General features: G+C 44.5%; 1 protein-coding gene and 1 long non-coding RNA gene across 6 annotated transcripts in view; both read right to left on the reverse strand.

Annotated features, from left to right (window-relative positions):
* The window catches only part of HIVEP1 (HIVEP zinc finger 1), a 204,361-nt gene that overhangs the window by 155,821 nt on the left and 27,198 nt on the right, over window positions 1-21,342 (reverse strand). The window lies entirely within an intron of this gene.
* LOC109284964 (uncharacterized) lies at window positions 10,177-20,719 on the reverse strand. The gene is made up of 2 exons (XR_002092614.2): window positions 13,067-20,719; window positions 10,177-11,906 (listed from the first exon to the last, which is right to left on the reverse strand). It is a non-coding gene; the product is annotated as an uncharacterized LOC109284964 (long non-coding RNA).

Below are 21,342 nucleotides of genomic sequence, written 5' to 3' on the forward strand. Positions count from 1 at the left end.
AACTTAGAATATTCTAAGGCATAAAAATCACCTAGCACATAAATGCAACTTGGCAACAGAATATTGTTGTATTTAATTACAAGTAAGATGCACATGAATACTATTTCAACCCAACTTCACAATTTTTTAGACATGCATTATATAAAATGCATATACTCAAATGTCACCATCAAGACTGTAGAAACAAAACCTAGAAAAGCCCAAACACTGTAACATTATTGCAGATTAATTTCTTTATAAGCAAGAATATTGGGTTGCCGTTGCCATCCAATATCCACAACCAGGTTATGTCTGGAGACGTACAGAATTTGCAATTGAGTAATTTTCATGGAAACTTGACTTCAGATGGACTCCATGAAAAATGGCAGGCTTCTCAAAAAACGATGGGCTCACAAGAAAACAAACAAAAAAGCAAACAAACCCCAAAACACAACCAAACAAAAAAAACCTTACCATCAAGCAAAGAAAACAGTGGGAAGCTCTTTAATCTTGGAGCATGGGGAGGTGGCAGGGAGCAGGGGAAGGCAGGGCAAAGTGGAGGGGTGGAAGGAGGAAGGGGTGGGCAGAGGAAGAGGGGCAGAAGGGAAGGGAGGGAGGGGAGCAGTTGCTTGCAGCATGAGGCTAGGATGCGTATTGCACTCAGTCCACAAAAAAGGCCCATGAAATCAGCTGGGTGCCTCAAGTTCAGCAGACCCCTGGTTGTGTCCCCTGATGTCTAAATCAAACATCAACATGTTTGCTGAAATCCTTTTGCTACCAAGCTTTATACATGCTCTTGTACTTACCAAGTGCTCCAAGTATTTTGCTTTCTTTTTTCTTTTAATTCAGTGCAATGTTTTCAAGATCTCTTTCCTATGGTCTATTTTGTTCCTCTGTTAAATTTCTTTACCCATTCCTCCATTTTTACTTGTGGTCCAATTTCCTCTCATTCTGTCAATCGCTTTACTTCCAATTTCCAGTGATGCTTCCCAGGGTCCCTCTACACAATGAGGTAAAGGCAGGATGGAATCTAATGAGTGATCTACACAATAGCACCCCCTACTATACCATACATGCATGGCAAGAGGTGTGACTGTAGGATTATGAATTGGATCCTATCAAGCCTTATTAATCCCAGGCTCCTCCTGCATGGGCAAGAAGCAAGCTCCCCTGGCTGGGAGCTCCCTCAGCTAATGGGGCTCCCAGCTGCAAGGGCACGTCATGTGTTCCTGTGGCAGGGGGCCCCATCAGTTGATCTGGGCTCCCAACCACAAGGGTGCCACAGTGATGTGGTGCCCCAGCTGTGGGGGTGCTTCATGGGACATCACATCAGCTGCCGTCTCCCAGCCATGGGGGTGCCCCCATGGCTGAGAACTGATGCAGTTCACAGCTGTGGAGGCATGTGCTATTGCAGCTGGGAAACAGCATCAGCTGGGAGCTCCCAGATTCAGGGATGCACATAGGGACTCCCAGCTAGGAACTCTAATCAGCAGACAGGGCTCCCAGTCACAGGGGCCCCTGGCCACATGTTCAATTAATGGCATGATAGAAAGCAGCTACAAAGTTATTGCACATATTTTGTGGAATAACTTTGTAGCTTATTACTCGTATCATCATGCCATTAATTGAACAAATGTGTGGCCAAGGGACCACTTAAATGTGTGAATAACCAGTTAATTTGCCTTAATTGTAAGGTGTAGATGGGGCCCCAATTCATTTTGCTCTCTTACACTGAGGCACTAGAGAGGATCAGTGCTTTTGTTCTCCAGCCTCATTGTGCAAAAACATAAGAATAGACAGAGCCTCATTAAACCATGTTACTCCTTACACTCCTGTATGAAAACAGTAAAAGATGGCGCTTTGAAAAGTGAAACTACTGACAGCAGGTAAGAGTGCACTAAGTAGCCAATTATTCCAGGTGGCTGTCTATTGCAGCCACAGGGGGATCCAGGATTTTAAAAACGAGGGTGTGGGTTAGGTGTTGCAGTAGTGGAAATACTCCCACACTTGTAGCTTCCCACCAGGGCAAGCAGACCACACAGTGGGAGAGGCAGCTGGGGGACTTTTTTTTAGTCCAAGAACCAGCCTTGCAACTTTTGGCATCCCCTCCTGTCTCTTCCATCCCTTCTCTATAACATCCCCTCCCTTCTTCTCCCATTCCCCCTCTCTATTTACACCTCTGGGCACAAGAAAGGAGAGACCCATCCAACTCCTGTACTGTTCACTGTTCCAACCCGGGCTGAAGGGAGGCTGAGCAGAAGCTGGGCTCAACCAGAGACAGCAGCAGCAGGAGGGGTTCCAACTCCTTGGGCCTGCGTCTGGCCTGGCAGCAGATGTGCAAGGAGACCAGTAGGGAGGGGGAACCTTCTTGTCACCACTACTGCTGCTGTGCCTAACTGAGCCCAGCTCCCCACACAGCCTGCCTGAAGTGGGGCAGGAGCATTGCTGGAGCTCCCCCTGCCCCTGGGTCAGCCAGGGGTCAGTGGTGGAAGAATGGGAGGAGAGATGCCCTCCCTAGTTTCAACTTCCACACAAATTTGCCAATATGTAATGTTTGCTGACCACTCTTTGTTCCTTTGGTTACGTAAAATAATTTCCTCTCTGTGTTTCTTGTCTACTTGAAATATTAGTTCTTTGGGGCAGTGATTATTTCACTTCCTTAACAAGAATGTGGGGCACATTTTTGTTTGGACCCTAGAAACAATATTGCTGTGACAAGGTCAGTCAGCTAGAACTGAGTAGCTACAGTTGTGCTTGTTGTTTCAACATAAGGAAATAGAAAGAAAGAGAGAAATAATCTCCTGGTCTTTATCTCTCTTCACCTCATTCTCTCTCTTCATCCTCCCCTCTAAATTCTCTTCTTCTTCCCAACTCGTTCCTCATCAGAACCTCCCCCAATTTGTCTCCCACTTGTCTATGACCCACTGTGGAAAGCCTGGAAAGACAAAATAGGGCTGTTTTCTTCCTCCTGAACTTTGGCTAGGCTTGTTCTTTAAGTCCCCTGAGAAGGGGAATCTTCCTGGCAGGGGAATCTTCCTTTCTTCCACCAACACCCTTAGAAGGAAGAGAAACCCAGCCACATGATCATAGAGGGGATGCCCACAACAGGTGTCAACATGCATCTTCTTTTTTCTTTCAGCCCTCCTCTCAGAGGAAAAGTAGATCTTTTATTGTAAAATCATCATCTCTATTACAGCAGTACCTAGAAGCACAAACCAGGGTGGAGGCTCTAATGAGTTTGGTAATATGCAAACACAGAATAAAAGACAATCCCTGACCTGGAGATCCCATGATCTAACTAAGACATGAGACAACTAGTGACAGAAAGGGAAGAAAGGATGAACTACTGGGACACGAGTTCAGGTACATCAAAAAACGTAATTTCTACAAATCCCACATCCCCTCCACCAATCCATTTCGTCATAGTCAGCTGCTACTTTCCACAAAGGTATTATAGATTCATAGATGCAGGGTTGGAAGGGACCTTGTAGATCTTCTAGTCCGACCCCCTGCCCTGGACAGGGGAGAAAACTGGGCTCAAATGACCCCAGCTAGGTAAAACGTCAAGCCTCCTCTTAAAGACCCCCAAGGTAGGAGCCAGCACCACTTCCCTTGGAAGTTGGTTCCAGATCCTAGCCGCCCTGACTGTGAAGTAGTGCCTTCTAATGTCTAAGCTAAACCTACTCTCTAACATCTTATGGCCATTATTCCTTGTTACTCAGGGAGGCACTTGGGGGAACAAGGTCCCTCCCAATCCCTGCTGGTCCCCCCTAGTAAGTTTACAGACGGCCACCAGGTCCCTCTTCAGCCTTCTCTTGCGAAGGCTGAACAGGTTAAGGTCCCATAGCCTCTCCTCGTGGGGTCTGCCCTGCTGACCCCTGATCATGTGGGTGGCCCTCCTCTGGACCCTCTCAATGCTGTCCACATCCCTCCTGAAGTGCGGCGCCCAGAACTGGGTGCAGTACTTCAGCTGCAGCCTGACTAGGGTCGCATAGAGGGGGAGGATCACCTCCTTGGCCCTGCTTGTGATGCATCTGTGGATGCATGACAAGGTACGGATAGCCCTACTGACTGTGTCCTCGCATTGTCAGCCCATGTTCATCTTGGAGTCAATAATGACTCCAAGATCTCTTTCTGCCACAGTGCTTTCAAGAAGGGAGTTCCCCAGCCTATAGGTATGCTGCTGGTTCCTACTACCTAAGTGCAGCACCTTGCACTTGTCAGTACTGAATCCCATCCTCTTTTCATTTGCCCACCCCTGTAACCTGCCCAGGTCCCACTGTAATCTGTCCTTCCCTTCTAGCATGCCCACCTCACCCCAAATCTTGGTATCATCTGTGAATTTAAACAGGGCGCTTTTCACCCCGTTGTCCAAATCACTAATGAAGAAATTGAACAGTGCGGGCCCAAGGACCGAGCCCTGGGGGACTCCATTGCCCACTTCCCTCCAGGTCAAATATGACCCATCCACCATCACTCTCTGAGTACAACCCCTCAGCCAATTTGCAAGCCATCTTATGACAGAAGTTGGTCTTGTAGAAGGATCCTAATAGCTTCAAGGTCCAAATCAGAAGAATATTCCTTGTGTAAAAGACTGAAAGAAAGACAGAAGAGTGAAAGGTGCTGGTGGCAGAGAACAGATAATACAGGCTAGTACTTGTGGAAGCAGTGGAGGAAGAGGTGATTCTGGTGATACACCTAAGAGCAGGAAGAAGCTCCACTCAGCAAGCCCACTAAAGATGCCCCCCACACAGCACATCCTCATTCATCAACCAGTCAGGCCTAAACCAGTCAGAGGGAACTGGGTTCCCCTTCACTTTAACTCCTACCCCGATCAAATTTAGTCTAAAAACTGTAAAAGAATTGTACTCGGAACGTTTGACTAAACCAACTACTTTAAAAAGTGCCGTTAGTGCCCCTTCAGAGAATGAAATCACAGGGTACTATACTTTCTAAAGGATTGCAGTACACAGGAAGGCAGAGCACAGGTGGCTCAAACCAACCTTTTTACTAGGAAACTCTAAGCTGCTTTTTGTTCCAGGAGAGTTCTCTCCAGCTAGCTCCAGGGGATAAAGTGCTACCAGGGCTTGTAGTCGTCATTTTCTAGAGTTCTGTCTATGGTACAAAAGTACATGCCCTGAAAGTGTTTTCAAGTTTTAACAACCTTTTTGAAAGAGCCACTGCCCCACCCATAGCCATCATCGTAACCAATTTTGCAAGACAAAAGACAATCAAAAATCAATACAGAAGACATTTTTGTAAGAGACGTGTTTCTGAATTGTTCTTTTACTTCCTTTGGCTGTTTCAATTAGGCCCATCACACTATTCTAATGTTGGCCTTTGCTCTATTCAAACACATAATCTGGAGTAAAAAGGGAAAAAAGTACCTTTGTCTTCAGTCAAAACCATTTTGTTTTTATATATGGTTACAGTGGTCCTCTTTTTTCAAAACAGTCAAACGCTTATACAAATTAAAGGCAATGTTTCCAGCTATTGCCCTTGACTACAAATACACACACGTGATAGGGTAATAACAGCTGTTACAGTGTTAGATTTGTATTGGTTAACCACATAAGATGTCATGTTCTACTCATTTGGAAAGTACCTAAGCACCATGGCTGAACTCATTTTGAAACGAGAGATCAGTTCCTCTTCATTTGTATAAAAGAAGTATTTATCAGGAAACCACACATCTCAAAAACCTCCTACAGCAGTAACTAATAAATATTAGAGGAAGAAAAAATATTTAGATGTGTGCATACAAACCAGGATGTTACATAACACAAAATAGAGAATCTTCCAAAATAGCTTCACAAGCTTAGTTTTGACACGGGGTAGCTGTCCCATAGTAGCTGCTTCATCACAAAGTAACATCTTTGCCACAAAACATCCACTTCCCTTTATGTTTTATAAACATAGGGGTGTACTAATATACAAAAGTCCTATGATCAGCTAATTTCCAAAATTCATAAGAAAAACCCCAGAAGCTAAACTTAGAAATCTAACAATCCTCACTGAATTCAACAGCGCTTGGGACATTTTATAATCAGGCTACTTTCTTAGAAATATAAACAGTACTTTAGATTTTGGCCACTCTTTTTGAAAATTTTGGCCAATGGGCTAAATATTTATTTACAGGAGTTTTCTTTCCTGTTATAGGCTACTGAAGTTAATTACAAATCGTTTTAATCAGTTCTCCTTATTGTATCCTGAGTCTGACTATATCCAACAATTTCTTAAGATGGTAGAACCAAGACTGTTATGCAGCCTCAGTTTTTATTTTTTGTATTTTTCTAACCTTCGTATTTGCATAAAGCATGAAAACAAGTGAATTCTGAAGGCTGCAAAATAAGACGACAAAAGAAAAAGGCCGATATTTTTTTTTTGTTGAAAGGGGGTGACTTTTACGCCTATTTGAATAGATAAGGCAGCGCCAACTCAAGTTGAGTTAGCTGACAACACTGATATAGATGGAAGTATTATTTCCAAATTAAAGCTCTGATTCTTCACCATATCTAAGTTTCCAGCTGTGGCTCCCCACATGCAATGCTACCTAAATCTGGCAGAAATAGGCTTGCATAGGGGAAGTACCTTGTGGCACTTAAAGAGTAAGGTTGACATCTGTCAGGAAGGGGTTTCTCCAGTTGCAGAAAATTCCCCTGTAGTGGGGGAATTCTCCACTGGCTTCCTCCAGCTGCCTTAAGATCATTTAGAGAACACACTTGCCTTAATAGACAGGAACATTCTGTCCCACATATTTTACCAATAGTTAAGGAAGCTATAACAGGGTCCTGCCCCAGGGCAGTAGGGAGCAGGGCCAGGTTGCCAGCTCCATCGCACAGGGTTTCCTCCCAGTGATGCACAGGTGTCGGGAGCTGCATGCGAGGCCCGTGTGATAGAGACTGGCCAACCTGGTTCCACTCCTTGCTGCCATGTGCAGCTCCTGAAACTGGCTGGAGTCAACGTGCTGCCAGGTAGCAGCACCTGCATGCGGCATGAGCACCCCGAAGGCCCACTATGTGCTACAGCGAGGGCTGTACACCTTGGGGGCGCATGTGGGGATGGGGATCCCTACACCCCCAAACCCCACACCCTGCCCATCTGCCACTCTGCTGGGCATGGGCTCAAGCTCCACGCTCTCACCAGCCCCAACCCCACACTCCTGCCCAGCTGCAGCTTCCTTACCTATTGCCCAGAGCAAGTGCTGCAGTAGAACACGAGGAGCAGCCACTGGAGGCCAAGAAAGTTGAGCAGGTTCATCAGCAAAAGCAACCCCATCCAGAAGCTGTGCATGCTGGCTGGGGCTGAGGCATGAGGATGGGAGGATGGGAAATCCATGGGCTGGGCAAGGTATAATTAATTGTTGGGCACTCACAGGCCAGATGGGGAGAAGAAAAATTGCCTGGCAGGGCAAATCTGGCCTGCAGACTATGTTTTGCCTGCTCCTGCCTTAGGGGCTAATCACATGGCCTCTTCATCTCCCTTTTAGCCATACTCAAGCCTCACAGAGGTTACCAGTCATTGGGCATTAAGCCCCATTGTCCTATCCAGTCACTGTCAACCATGGGCCTTCAGTCCCAGTGTCAACTCCAGTCAATTCGGGCCTCTGAACCTGGAATGGTCTCTGCCACTGTTGGGGCCTGGAGCCCCAGTGCCTCTGACCATCGTAATGCCCCCTGGGCTCAGGCCTCTGTACCTTGAATAAACTCCACCCCTCCTGGGCTTAAGCCTCTGCCTCTTCCAACAGATTCCACCCCTTGTGGGCTATGGGCTCCCTGGCTCTGCTTGTTCTCACCCCTCATGTGCTATGGCAGGGTTGGCAACCCCCAGCACACATGCCAGAGCATGGCATGTGAAGCCATTTTGCTCGGCACACCACAGCTGACCTCAACTCTGGACAGACCCTGCCACTGGGTACAAGTGCCCACAGCACAGAGCCTACAAGCCCTGCTGTGAGCAACCCAGGTTCCACTGCAGGTGGCAGGGGCCTGCCCAGAGCCCAACCTGTTTGTAGCAGGCAGCCTGCCAGGCTACAAGCAGCTGCACTGGGATCCAGAAGTCTGGCCTGGCTCGTTGCCAGTGGTGGCTGCATGCATGTTTTGGGGACCACAGCGGGGAAGGGGCTAAGGCTACACTGCCACAACAAGGATCAGGCCCCTCGCAGCTCCCCTGCCATCTGCCCCTGGCAGACCAACATCTTCTAAGTCAAGGTTGTGGGGTTTTTTGGTATTTGTCCCAATAACATTGGCAACACCTGGGCTATGGGCACCCTCGCTCTGCTTTGTTCTCACCCCTTGCAGGCTACAGGTTGCTGATCCTGCATATTCTCATCACTCTTCAGCTGTGGCCCAGCTCTTCAGCCTTGGCCTCTATCCCTCAGACCCTGGCCCCACTCCCAGGCCAGTTGAGACCTCCACCGCCACTACGCTCAATCCCTAAACCACCAGTTTTGACCACCCCAGCTCAGGTGTTAGTCAGGAATCTTGTTGCAGCCCTTCTGCTCAGGATCTTGTCCCTCCATGGGTTCCAGGTCAAACTCCCTGCCCAGTTTAGGTTCTGGGTTTACCCTGAAAGCCCAGCCCCTTTTGGGTCATGTGGCTCCCTCGACTGACCTCTGCCTGATCTGCAGTCCACTTTCTGTGGCCTGGCTTCCCTTGAAGTAGCATAAGCACCTTGAAGCATAGCATATCATTACTATATTGTAATTAGGGGTGCAACAATAGAGATTTTTTTGGCTGATACGGATAGCCGATTATGCACCAGGCATATCAGCTGATACCAATCTGATAGCTGATTTACAGGAGTACACCCAGGCAGCATGGAGTGCAGCTCCCTGCAGGTAAGTCTGTAGAGGGGAAGGTGGGGGGGCGGGGGGGCCCATGCGAGAGACAGGAAGAGCGGATCAAGGCCCCTCACGGTAAGGGAGGAAGTGGGACAGGACTGGAGCTAGTGGCACTGCCCAGGCAGGGCGGTGAATGGGACCGCAGGGCCAGGGTGGGGAGCAGGACAGAGCTGGGGGCAGCAAATCCAGGGGATCAGTGTCCTGGCATTTAAAAATGGCAGTGGAGTGCTTGAACTAAAGCTTGTCAAATGAGCTTTAGTTCAAGTGCCGCCACCACCATTTTTAAGCATGGGGACGCTTTTAGGAGTGGCGCCAAGCAGGGCGAGGGCAAAGGTGTCCTGCTCGCTGTGGGCTCAGGGCTTTCCACCCTGCTGCCTTTCCCTTGGGAGCCCTGTGCTGGCCACACTGCATCCCCCGCCCACCTGGCCGTGGGAAATGCAACTCACTACCTCCACTGCTGTCGGATGGGCAAGAGATGCGCAGGCAATGTGTGGTTCCTGAGACAAAGGAAGTAGGGCTCAAAGCCCTGAGCCCTGCAGCTCACCTCCACCCACACGCTGCACACAAATCTGTGGGGGCACATGCCTCAGTGCCTCCCCTGGGGGGTGCATGCAGGAGTGGGGAGCTGCCCCCCCTCCCCACCTGAGCCCCCTGGACAAGTTGCCTGTGGCTCCGTTCTACTCCCTGTCCCAGCCCCTGAGTTCCATTCACTGCCCTGGCTGGGCAGCACCCCCAACCCCACTACCTCTGTCACCATAGGGGCCTCAATCTGTCCCCCACGCTCCTTCCCCTCTACAGACTTATCTGCAGGGAGCTGCTCTCCACGCTGCCCAGCTGTTCTCCTGGCCATATGCATGCTGCGGCTGCACACATGCACGTGACATCCAGGTACCCTGCCCAGAAAGGATATTTTATTTATCAGTACATTATCATCTGCACCGGCCAAAAAAAAGCCAATAGCTGATAATGTTAAAAAAAAAAAAAATTATCAATGCCAGCAATGATATGTCAGTCGGTGCACCTCTAATTGCCAAGCTGGGCCCAATGATCTTGTGAGGGCCCTTCCAGTCCCTAACATCTATGGATCTATGTACAGCAGAGCTACTTTTCTATAGCGATGCCATTCTAAAGAGGCATTACCTTCCACACATGGTAACAGAGAAGGAAGCAATGATTTTTTTTTTTTTTTTTTTTGCAATGCTAGTGCTTAGTGACTCCAGACAAGCAGCAGGGTCCCATTACACAATGCACTATATAAATGAATGAAGAAATGATTCTTGTCCCAAAGTATTAAGTTATGAACAAAAATGAATAAAAATAAAATGTGGTGTTTAAGAAAAAACAGAAATAAAATGCACTGGTCCTTTATACTCTTATTCAGCTTCTCATCATACACAGATGATTTTGTTGATACAGAAAATGTCTTGTTTTCATGGCTCCCATATTTTTTTCCAAAAAGCATTCTATATTAGACATTATGAAACTAACTCTAGAAAATATTTTGTGGGCTGTAATTACAGCTTGTTAACCACTATATTCAGTTAGTGACTACATATACGCTTTATCAAATACAGGCATAAGAGGAAGTTAAAATCATGGCAGAGAGCACTGGCTCATTCCCAGGAAGAATAGCGTTTGGAATCTGTCAGTCTTCAGACATGAAAAGAGTACAAGCACAGTTAGAAATACAATCCTCAAGAAGTTCGTACACATTGTTGCTTTTCTGTTACTACCCTGAACTTCTTCAGTTATTTATAGTTAAACCTTTTACTTACAACATATGCAAGTATACCTTTACCTTTCACTATAGCATTTACTTTCTGTATTAAAAATGGGTGCTTGCAATGTATGTTCCACTAATTTCATGTGCTGCCAAAATCTCTGTTACTGAATATTTGATATACGAGAACTTTAAAACTGACAACAGTAATTGAAAGGATTAGGCCTCAGGCAGTGTGGTCTAGTGCAGAGGTTCTCAAACTGTGGTCTGCGAACCACCACTGGTCCACAAGCTCCATTTAGGTGGTCCACAGAAAGGCTGCAGAACAATCAAGAATACCTGTACTTGTAAGGTAAGACTACTGATATTAAAATATGAATTGTGTGCTTTGATTTGTAGAACAAAAATAAGTTTAAGTGGTCTGCCGAGACCCTCAGCAATTTTCAAGTGGTCTGCGAAAAAAAAAGTTTGAGAACCACTGGTCTAGTGATTAGTCCACTGGGGGAGAGCAGAAGCTGGAGGCAGAGTCCAAAGCACTCACACCAAGGGGGAATTACAGGAGCAGAGGCCAGGTCAGAGGACTAGTCAGGGTTCTGGAGTCAGAGATCAAGTTACCAAAGCCAAGGGGAATTTCCAAACAGCCACAGTCCAGAAACCAAGTCAGGCGATGTCAGCAGTCAGAAAACTAAGAGCACAGGATCCAGGGAGGCTTACCACAACAGGCCTTCATAAAGAACTGTTGGCTGGCCTGCAGTCTGCTGCTACAGATGGACTTAAAGGGGAGGTTGTTCTCCCCACCTTTCAGGATCCCCTAATAATGGCCAGACAGTTATCAGCTACGGTGGGAGGTTGCCAGGTTGGTCTCTGGCAGGTTTAGCCAACTGGGAAATTAGTTTTGGCTGAACTGCCCGTAAGGGCCCCTGACAATAATTTTACAATCCCCTTCTCCCCCACCCACACACTTCATGAAGGTGTTAAAACACTCTACAGAAACAAAATATGGTTGCTGGATATAAAAGAATGACTTGGTTAAACTGTACTGCAAGTCAACTAAACTAGCTGGGAGCAGTAGACTGTACTTGGATGCTATAGGACTAGGTATCTTAAGAATTTAGTTGGGAATCCTGGTTTCAGATTTTATGACAGACGATGAACTCTACAAATCTACTATGAAGGTAATGAACCTCTTTTATTAAAAAGAAAATCCATATTCAAAAAGAGCTGAGTTGCTTGTCGTCTTTCATGCTGTCCTTTTTAAGAAGCAATGTTTATAGCTAGAAGGAAAGAATCAAGGTGTCCAAAATTCCAAGTAATTAGTTTTTCAAGGCAAGACAAACTGCTGCAAAGTTGTCACACTGTATAACCCTGTAATTATACACAAAAAAAATTTATAAGTACATTATTAAGGCTGTTCCATCAAGCATTCAAGGTTGGAAATGTCAGAATCGAGGTTGCCTGTGCAGCCTTCATTTGGTTCTCTTATATATTAATATAGTGATACAGTTTTTCATTACATGATTGCATATGGTTTTTTTCTAGCCTGCCTCATTCAATACATAGAATGGATACTGTTTACTAAGAAACTCAATATTCTGTTTTTCCCCTTGTGGCTCAATGTCTGACCCCATGCCTTATTGATCAAGACAGTGATTAAAATCAAACACACCTATTCATTCGGAGCCCACTTTCAGACTCTTAGGACCTGATTTTTCAATATCATATACCATCTCAAAGCCAAGCTGCCACTAACATCCACTACACTTCTGAAACCTTCACACTTGTGCAAATCAGATCTCAGGATCTCAAATCATATGTCCAGAAAAGGAGAAACACTCCATTTCAGACCACATATGAAAAATGTAATTTAAAGTGACCTGGTTAGCATTACATGGAAATACTATGGATAGAACCCAATATGTCTGACCAGTGAAACCATTCTTTCTTTCCCTTTCTTCAAGTCCCTGTCTCATTCACAGCTTCCAAACTCTGCAACAAATGAGTCCAGGGCCCTGGAAACAAGAACTTTCTGCAACAGACAACCCTGGTTTATTTTCATAGCAGTTTTGTCCTGTGTATCTAATGAAGCAAGGGGTCCCTGGAAAAAATCATTTGTACTCATAAAAGTAAAGACTGTGTTGTAATACCATTATAGAAAGGTGCCCAATTAAAGTTGCATAAGCAACCTTCATTCTGGAATTGCCTAACTTTTGAGTGCTTATCTTTCTAAACGTAATAATGTTTTTTAGATAAAGGTGTGTGGGGGAAGGTTATAGAACTGTTCAGGTTTTAAAAAAATGCAAACTTAAAAAAATTACAAATTCCACCCTGGGTAATCACAGTGACATTACTTAAGTTGCAAGCTTGGTGGGAACCCTCTTCATCCACCACACAGACCTCCATCAAACTGAGCTTTTAAAGTAACCAACAACAGAAGCAAAAATGGTGAGACTCGGGAACCTTGGGTTCCCGTCCCAGGCTCTGGAAATAAGCATGGTCTAGTGGGCACAGACATTTTTGCCCATTACCCCTTAATCTTGAGCTCTTCAGTTCTGTCCTCTGCCACCTTGTCCAACCTCAGTTTCCACCACTGACGCACCAAATCCGCATTCTCACCTGTTCTTGAAAATTTAAAAGGAAAAATGAACTTTATTGTATAAATGTTTCATAAGAAGATGCAGTAGTATCTTTGCTATTCTACAATAAGAATATATAATGTAGCCTGCAATTTGAAAAAAACCAAGCATCACATCCAGAGCTTCCTATATTTGCCAGCAAAAAGGACCTAAATTAGTGAAGGACCCAAAAGACTCTGTGTTTTGCAGCTCTCTGGCAAAACTAATATATTTCTACTATACTTTATCGTTAATGTTTTTACCAAAACAATTTGAAAATAAACAGCAAAAATCAGGGCAATATCAGCTGCACCATTTACCTCTATTAATCTGTATTATAACCTAATCTATTTTATGTTGTACTCAAAATTTTCAATGGGCTGCACCAAAGTGAAATGAGCATCTTCACTCCCACTCCTAATAGGAGAGATGCAAACATTTCTTCCCCTCCTTGCATACCATAAGGGGCCAGTAATATTGGAAACCTTAGCAGATGGACCATGGCCTGAAAAAAAAAATCACAATGATCTCCACTTGTGTTCTAAAAGATATGCTTCCATCTCGGGAAAGAGGCATAGAAAGTAGTGGAAAATGCTTGCACTGCCACACTCTCTTGCTGCACCTATCTGTGGAAAACTAAATAATTCCATTTCCCAGTCTCCCAATCCACCACCCTCACCAATACTAATTACCATAGAACGACAGGAAGTCATGAGAGCAGCATTCAAGGTCATTATTGACATTTGGCTTGCTACATGGTGCCCTACATCATTTTTTTCTTCATCCTGGTGAAGTGCATTGAGAGGGAACATAAGCAGTGAGGGAAGTCTGGAATTTAGACAGCAGTACAGAAAACAGTTACATAATTGCTCCTGGGAAAGTGGTTCAGATTTTGACATTTGGGAAACTACTAAAATCACTGGCACCAGGAAGAACATGGCTCTTGTCCTTAGTGGCCTTAATATACTGTTCATACAAGTCAATCAAAAGTTTCCTACCAACTTCAGTGGAAGCTGGATCAAACCTCAAATAAGCTAAGCAAGCTAAAACTGACAACTTTGTTAGAGGCCTGAATTCTTTGTTTTCTACCCATGAGCTCCTTGTAACTCTCAGTTCCCTTAATATTTGCCACATCAACACCTTCCAAAGTATCACACATTGACATGCAAGTTCATTACTATAGTCTGGTAATTCTGCTAAAACAACAAGCAATGAAATACAATTTTATAAGGCAGCATTCTTATCCATATCATTAAGATGCCGTGTCAACAGCATATTAGGATGGAAAGTGTAAAGTACTCACATTCAAGAGCTGTTGTTTCAGTTTATCTACAGACCAAAGCAGACTATACTATATTGAGATTACACTCAGTTCACCTGTTCAAGAGTATCTTTAAAATAATAACAGATACTTTTTAATGAAACTTAGATCCTGGAACACAGTTTTATGAGGCAATGTATTTTATAGCAAACTACGTATGTGCAGAAACGGTATTAGTTGCTGACACATTCATAAGGCTCGATTCTGAAGCAATCCAAGCACTGAACTCTTTGAATTGAATAGGACTTGTGCAGGTCAGAGCACAGTGGACCCCATATTACTAACTCACAGTGCTAAAAATGCCTGGAATGCATCTACAAAAATACTTCCTCAAGTCCAACTTTAAAAAATATACATCAACATTAAAAAAGCCTAAGAACATCATGTTTCAACTTTTATATATGAATTCAGAGTTTATTATGCAAAGTCTATTTTTCCTCATCAGAAAAGAAAATAAATGTTCAATGTGCTTTCTCTCATAGCTTAAGAAGCTATTGTTCTGCCCTATAATACAATTATTTAATAAAGAGCTTAAAAATAGAGAATGTCTCAGTTTCAATAAACTGACAAATGTACAAGGGAGTCAACCTGAAATCTAGTCAATTTAAAAGAAAGAGGAAAAGAAGAATTAGGTAATACACATGCTGTTGATCTCCCTCTGCCAATATTTATAGTTTTACCATGCCATCTCCACATACAAATATTTTACTTAAAAAACAAAAGAAGAAATCTCACATGGTTTTCTGCAACTCATCGCAAAAAAACAACATTTAGTAATCTATACTTTTAACAAAAGGAGCATCCCACCTGTTTTATACATTATCTCTTCTCCAGCCAACATCCAGGCCTCCTTGAACTATATGGGTGGAAACAGACGTTACCTTTATGCTGCTATAAAAATTACAGTAGCATAAAGTGAAAAGCAAATAGACATCTATGCCTTCTGTTGCACCACAAATATTTAAATTTGTGTCCATGACAGAAGATAGGATTAAATTGAGCTGCTTTATTGCAGCCTACGTGTGTTAGCTCCAAGGGTACACCTTGGTACACAGGGAAAGTCAGGACTTTCAGGGTTCATGTCCCTGCAAAGTGATTTTCCTGCACGGATCTGCAAGCATAGAGGGGGAATGTAAGTCCCTCCCCCCACCCCGCAAGCTTTACAGACACATGCAGGGAGAAATCCCTTACAAAATGAAATGTGGAGGGATGGGACCCCTGTTCAAGTCTCCCTGATCTACACTTGCAGGTGCATGCAGGGAAATCCCCTGCAGGGGGTTCTCCCACTCCCCAACACAGGGCATTCATCTGCAAGTGGGGATTTCTCCCCCACTTGCAGACATGACCTAAGGTAGAGTGCGAAAACTCAGGGATGTCTACCAACATCCCTTGAATGTGACCAGCTGTGCCGTGACATTTCTAGTCTATATTTTCAGTACCATCAAACACCGAACTCCAAAGAAAAATTACCAACTTGTCAGCTGTTTGGAGTTTCCTCTAGGTGTAACCTTCTACTGAAATGAGAGGCATTCTAGTTAACGAAGAAAGACACTTTCATACTTATAGCATATTCTTAACAAAAGGGAACTGTATTATTTACAGCAAAGAAAGACACCCAGTTCACAAGGTATTGTGCTGGTAATTCCTTTGCAAATCTGGCAACAAAAACTTGTTTGCTGTGTGGTTTCCACAGCTTTGAAAAGATCACACCCTAACACTACAAGAGGTTTATTTCTTAAGTTTGTCAAACATTGCCAGAGCATGCAGCATTTAAAAAAACTCTTTTGTAAATCCAGTTAACTTGAGAGTTACAACACAACATTTTGAATGGGGTGATACCTATTTGCATAAGCAGAATATCACATCTCTGCAAGTTCTTAAGTACTTCCACCTTTTTACACCAGTGCTGTGGGGATGGATCATGGTCCCTCAGTTTGGCCTGCTTTTGAGCAACTGGCATCTGCCCCAACAGTTGATTAGGTTGAGATGATTCACTCCTGCATTTATCCTGTAGAACAGATAGACAGACACCCTTGTCCAAAGTGATCCAATGCCCCGATACTTCTACCATCTACAAAACTAAAACCACTCTGTCATAATGCTTAGGGACTTCATTTGTAAACTCTGTGCTAACTGTCCAACTCAGTGCCACTAATGTGGACAGGAATATACTTTGCCTCTCCTGGCAGCAAGGAAAACCAGTGACACTAAGGGTTTGGGAAAAACATGAGATACGAGCATCAGAAGTGTGACCGCTTTCCTTATGACATCCTGGGGCATTCTCAGTTCTAGTAATTCATGAAGAATAAAGGACTTCATGTTGGGCTGTAACTATTATGTAACAGAAAGCAGGCTTGAAGTGAGAGAATCTCTCCCGTGGCTAGAGAGGCACAGATTCCACTTCCTACACCTGGATCCAAAGCATGTTGTTTCCCTCTTGCATGAGTGAGTGCACACTTCCTGCTCTTGTTCCTACTTCTCCATCACATGTTCTCTCAGCCACTCTTTCAACATCCAAATAATTTTCAGTTTGACAAAGAGTCCTCTCTAGCCTAAGAAGCAGCGGCTGGTATCCCTCTGTGTTAGCTTCCTCCAGTCTTTGATAATGATAAATGTCTGCCTAAATCAATTCTTCTTAGGCATACCTGGTATATTAAAAGTAAGTTTGGGAAAAGCAGCACTGAGATTTTGAGGTAGCATGTCTGGTTAGAATGTGATCATTAATAAACAAATTATGCAACCCCTGTCTCTCCCCAGCTAACTATGATCCTTGAAGTACCTCACTGTTTTTCAGATACGACTTGTGCTGTACTGCTACTGGGTAGGACCTTCTTTATGATGAGAGTAATGACTGATGCTGAAGCCAGCATAATACGGTAACATGAGGTAGTAAAGCAGTCTGTCGATAAGAACTAAGGGAATCCCAGACAGTTTTACAAGGCTAAAAGTATAGGCCTGCATCCAAGAATAACACAGAGTAGGCTTGATTCTGACGCGAGAGAAAAATGCCTATGCCTACCCCAGGGAATAACTAGTGCTATAAACTGCTTCAGTACTACTGCAAAGAGTTCTAGTACAGGCAAGTCTGTCAGCTCCCATCATTTTTACCATGATGTTAATTAAATAAGGCAGGTTTAACTGAAGTGTTAACAAAAGGGCTGGAAGTTGTCTTAACTCTGTCTATACTTGGGGTCCCACTGTTTCTACCATAAATGCAGCTGGCCAAAGAGTAGCATTACTAAGAATTTTGTTGGAGGTATAGAAAAGGCATTCAGTAAAATATGATACTCTGTGGCAGCAAGAAGCAGTTATTTTAGGAAGAGCATTAAATTAAGATTCTAATAATGTTCAGAAATTTCCCATTACCTAGGAAGTGTAGTGTGTGTAGGCCTATATCAGGAATAGCAAACCATAGTTCCCTGGTTGATAGCATAAGGGAATTCAAGGAAACTAATATCCCCTTGTAAAACTGGGATATATTAATGTCAGGAGAAATACACAACAGAAAAAACACTGTCAAAGCAAAGGCAGGAGTTGGGGTGGATGTCATATACTTGGATTTTAAAAAAGCCTTTGATATAGTGTCACATCCCATTTTCATAAAAAAACTGAGCAGCTGTGACTTAAATGATTACACAGTCAGGAGGGTGGCAAATTGGCTAATGGAACACACCCAGAGAGTGGTGGTGGACAAGTCAGTATTATTGACCTGGAAGTATGTGGGCAGCGGAGCCCTTCAGGGCTCGGTCCTTGGGCCAGTGCTGTTCAACATTTTCAACAGTGATTTGGTCAAGGGTGTAGTAAACACACTGTCCAAATTCGCAGATGAAACTAAATTGTGGGGCAAAACAGACATTCTGGAAGATAGAGACCGGATTCAGGCGGACTTGGACAAGCGGGAAAGTGGACAGAACAAAATAGAATAAAGTTTAACAAGGATACGTGCAGAGTACTGCACCTAGGGAGAATAAAGCACCAACATGCATACAGATTGGGGGAAGACTTTCTAAGCAGCACAGCAGCAGAAAGGGATCTCAGAGTCATAGTTGATTCAAAGATGAACATGAGTCGGCAATTTGATGAAATGATCAATAAAGCTATCATGCATTAATAGGTGCATCACAAACAGGTTTAGGGAGGTGATACTTCCCTTCTATGCAGCACTGGTCAGGCCGCAGCTGGAGTACTGCATTCAGTTTCGGGTGCTGCACTTCAAAAGGAATGTGGATAACCTTGAGAGGGTCCAGAGGAGGGCCACTCATATGATTAGGGGCCTGTAGGATAAGTCCTATGAGGAGAAGTTGAGGGACCTAGATCTCATCAGCCTCCGTAAAAGAAGGATGAAGGGGGATTTGGCAGGGGTCTACAAATTTGACGGCGGGGGTTGGTGGGGGAAGCAGCAAGGAATAGGAGATACTCTGTTTTCCTGGAGTAACTAGAAACTACAGCCACAAACTGACAGGGAGCAGATTTAGACTAGACATTAGGAAGAATTTCTTTATGGTAAGGTTTACCAGAATCGGGAATGGGCTTCCAAGGGAGGTGGTGCTCTCCCCTACCTTGGGGGTCTTTAAGAGGAGACTAGACAAACACCTGCCTGGGGTCATGACCCCAGCACTCTTTCCTGCCCAGGGCTGGGGGTTGGACTCGATCTGCTGAGGTCCCTTCCAACCCTGAATATCTATGAAATCTATAAATATACCAGGTGATAAGTAGACTTAAAAAACAGGCAAATACAGGATACTAGAGAAAATGGTTTTCCCTCCTGTTTGCTCCAAGCAGAGAAAGACAACTTAATGGAAGTGAAGACACACTGACAAAGCTATTGAAAATGACTTTTACAAAGCAGAGATGAGCAGCCCCCCTAGATCAGCCAATAAAGACACAAGAAAAGTACCATGTAAAAGTGCCTCATAAGATATCACAAGTAACTAAGCTTATACACAAAATATACCATAAAGGGTAATGAAAAAGCTTGCAAGCATCTAGGCAAAGCTAAATTATTTACCTTTATACACCTACTTGCAAACACATGCACATACAACAGCAGCAGCAACGCTTACATCCTGAACTCTGGAGCTGTGCAGAGCTGGCACTGCCAGACAGTGAGCTCATAGCTTACTGTACCTGCCTGACACAGCCAAAGTGGGTAGCACCAGGCCACTGCACTCCCCATATCCGCCCTTGCTTCAACTACTTTCTTTACTTTTTAAAAATTAGATCCTTACATTTTCTTGTTTTCCTTTCTCATAGCACCTCACTGCAAGGCGGCACTGAATAGTTTTATTTTTCAAGTACACAGGTCAAGCATTTCACAAGAAAGGTACACTACATATTTACCTAGGAAGAAGTCTGACCATTTCTGCTTTCAGGTCTAAACCTGTACATTTGATGGCTGTATGTTTTGGGGGCACTAATGGAAAGTCACATCAGCTACACTGTATAAAAGGAAACAACCTACCCCTCCACCCCATCCCCCCTGGCAAGGTTGTCACCATTACTGGTTTTACAGGATTTGTTAGAACCAGCAGGGGAAGAAGTGGTTTTGCCTCTTATTTTAAATCACTGTAGTGAAGCCTGATGACCAAAACTGATACAGAAGCAAAACCAAAGAAAATAAACCAGTCAGACAGCTGGCTTAGTTTGGACAATCAGGTTCAGTAAGGAAATTGTCTACAGAAGTTCTTCTTTTAGCAAATCTGTATTAGTCAACACAATTCATGGGGTTTCTGGAGATGAAGAGCGCTTGAGGCTTTTAGACCTTCTTTACAATGGATATTGAAGTAGAGAGCATCAGGAATGATTCAGCACAGGTCCTACTCAAAGTAGCCAGGACCTCTGTGCCAACCTGTAAGGAGCACATACCCCTTACCCCCTCACATCCCAATCAACAATACTTATCAGCAGGGATATGGGTATTCTATTCACCGCAGAAAAACATGCATTTTCTCCTTTAAAGGAGAAAAACATGGTTAACTGTGGGTTTCCCGTTGCAGGTTGGCAGAGTTCCAGCCTGCAAGGGGCTGCTTGAGGCAGGGGGGGAGCGGGATGCATGGGGCTGTGCTCAGGGCAGGCAGCAGCCGAGGGGAGTGGCTCCTGCAGCTGTGTGCACCCTGGGAAGGCCTGGGGGGACGTATGCCCCCAGATCTGCGTGGGACAGGCTGAGCCTGGGGCTGTGCCGGGCTCCTCCCAGAGGGGATATGCCAGGCTGTGCTCAGGGCAGGGTGGGTGGCTGTGCTATGGTAAATTCTGGGGTAGCTGTAGCCACCCCGCCGTAGCCCTCTCCCACCTGGGCAGCCCCAGCCCCACTCCCTCCCTCACCAAGGGGGCCTTGATCTGCCCCCACACCCTTTCCCTCCCCCATCCCCTTCCACCACAACAGACTTACCAGCTGCATGCAGCTCTTCAAGCTGCCAGGCTGCAGTCCTTGCCACCTACACGCTGCGCTGCAACTGCACGCGTGCACAGCCACATCAGGCCAATTTCCGATAGTCAATTTTCTTTATATCGGTGCCGATCTGATATCGAACCAAGGCATCAGTGCACCTCTAATGGTAAATATATCAATAAAACACTGTGTTTAACTGATGCATATACATATACAGTGCTAAAACATAGATTTGGGGTTTTTTTAAACCGGATAATTTGGGATTTTTAAACAGAGAAAATCAGGATCCCTGCCTATCAGGCAGTGTTGCATGGACAGAGGCACAGAAAAGAACTGACATGGGATGGATAGGCAGGATGAATCTAGGTTTTTCTAGCTTCAAAATCCTTTATTTTGCTCTGATAAATATATATAAAATTATTTCCATAGATGTTATGTAAGAGAGAAAGGGATAATAAAAAAATTTAAAAAACAGCCAAG

This window comes from Alligator mississippiensis, chromosome 3 (assembly GCF_030867095.1).
Source record: "Alligator mississippiensis isolate rAllMis1 chromosome 3, rAllMis1, whole genome shotgun sequence".
Taxonomy (NCBI): domain Eukaryota; kingdom Metazoa; phylum Chordata; order Crocodylia; family Alligatoridae; genus Alligator; species Alligator mississippiensis.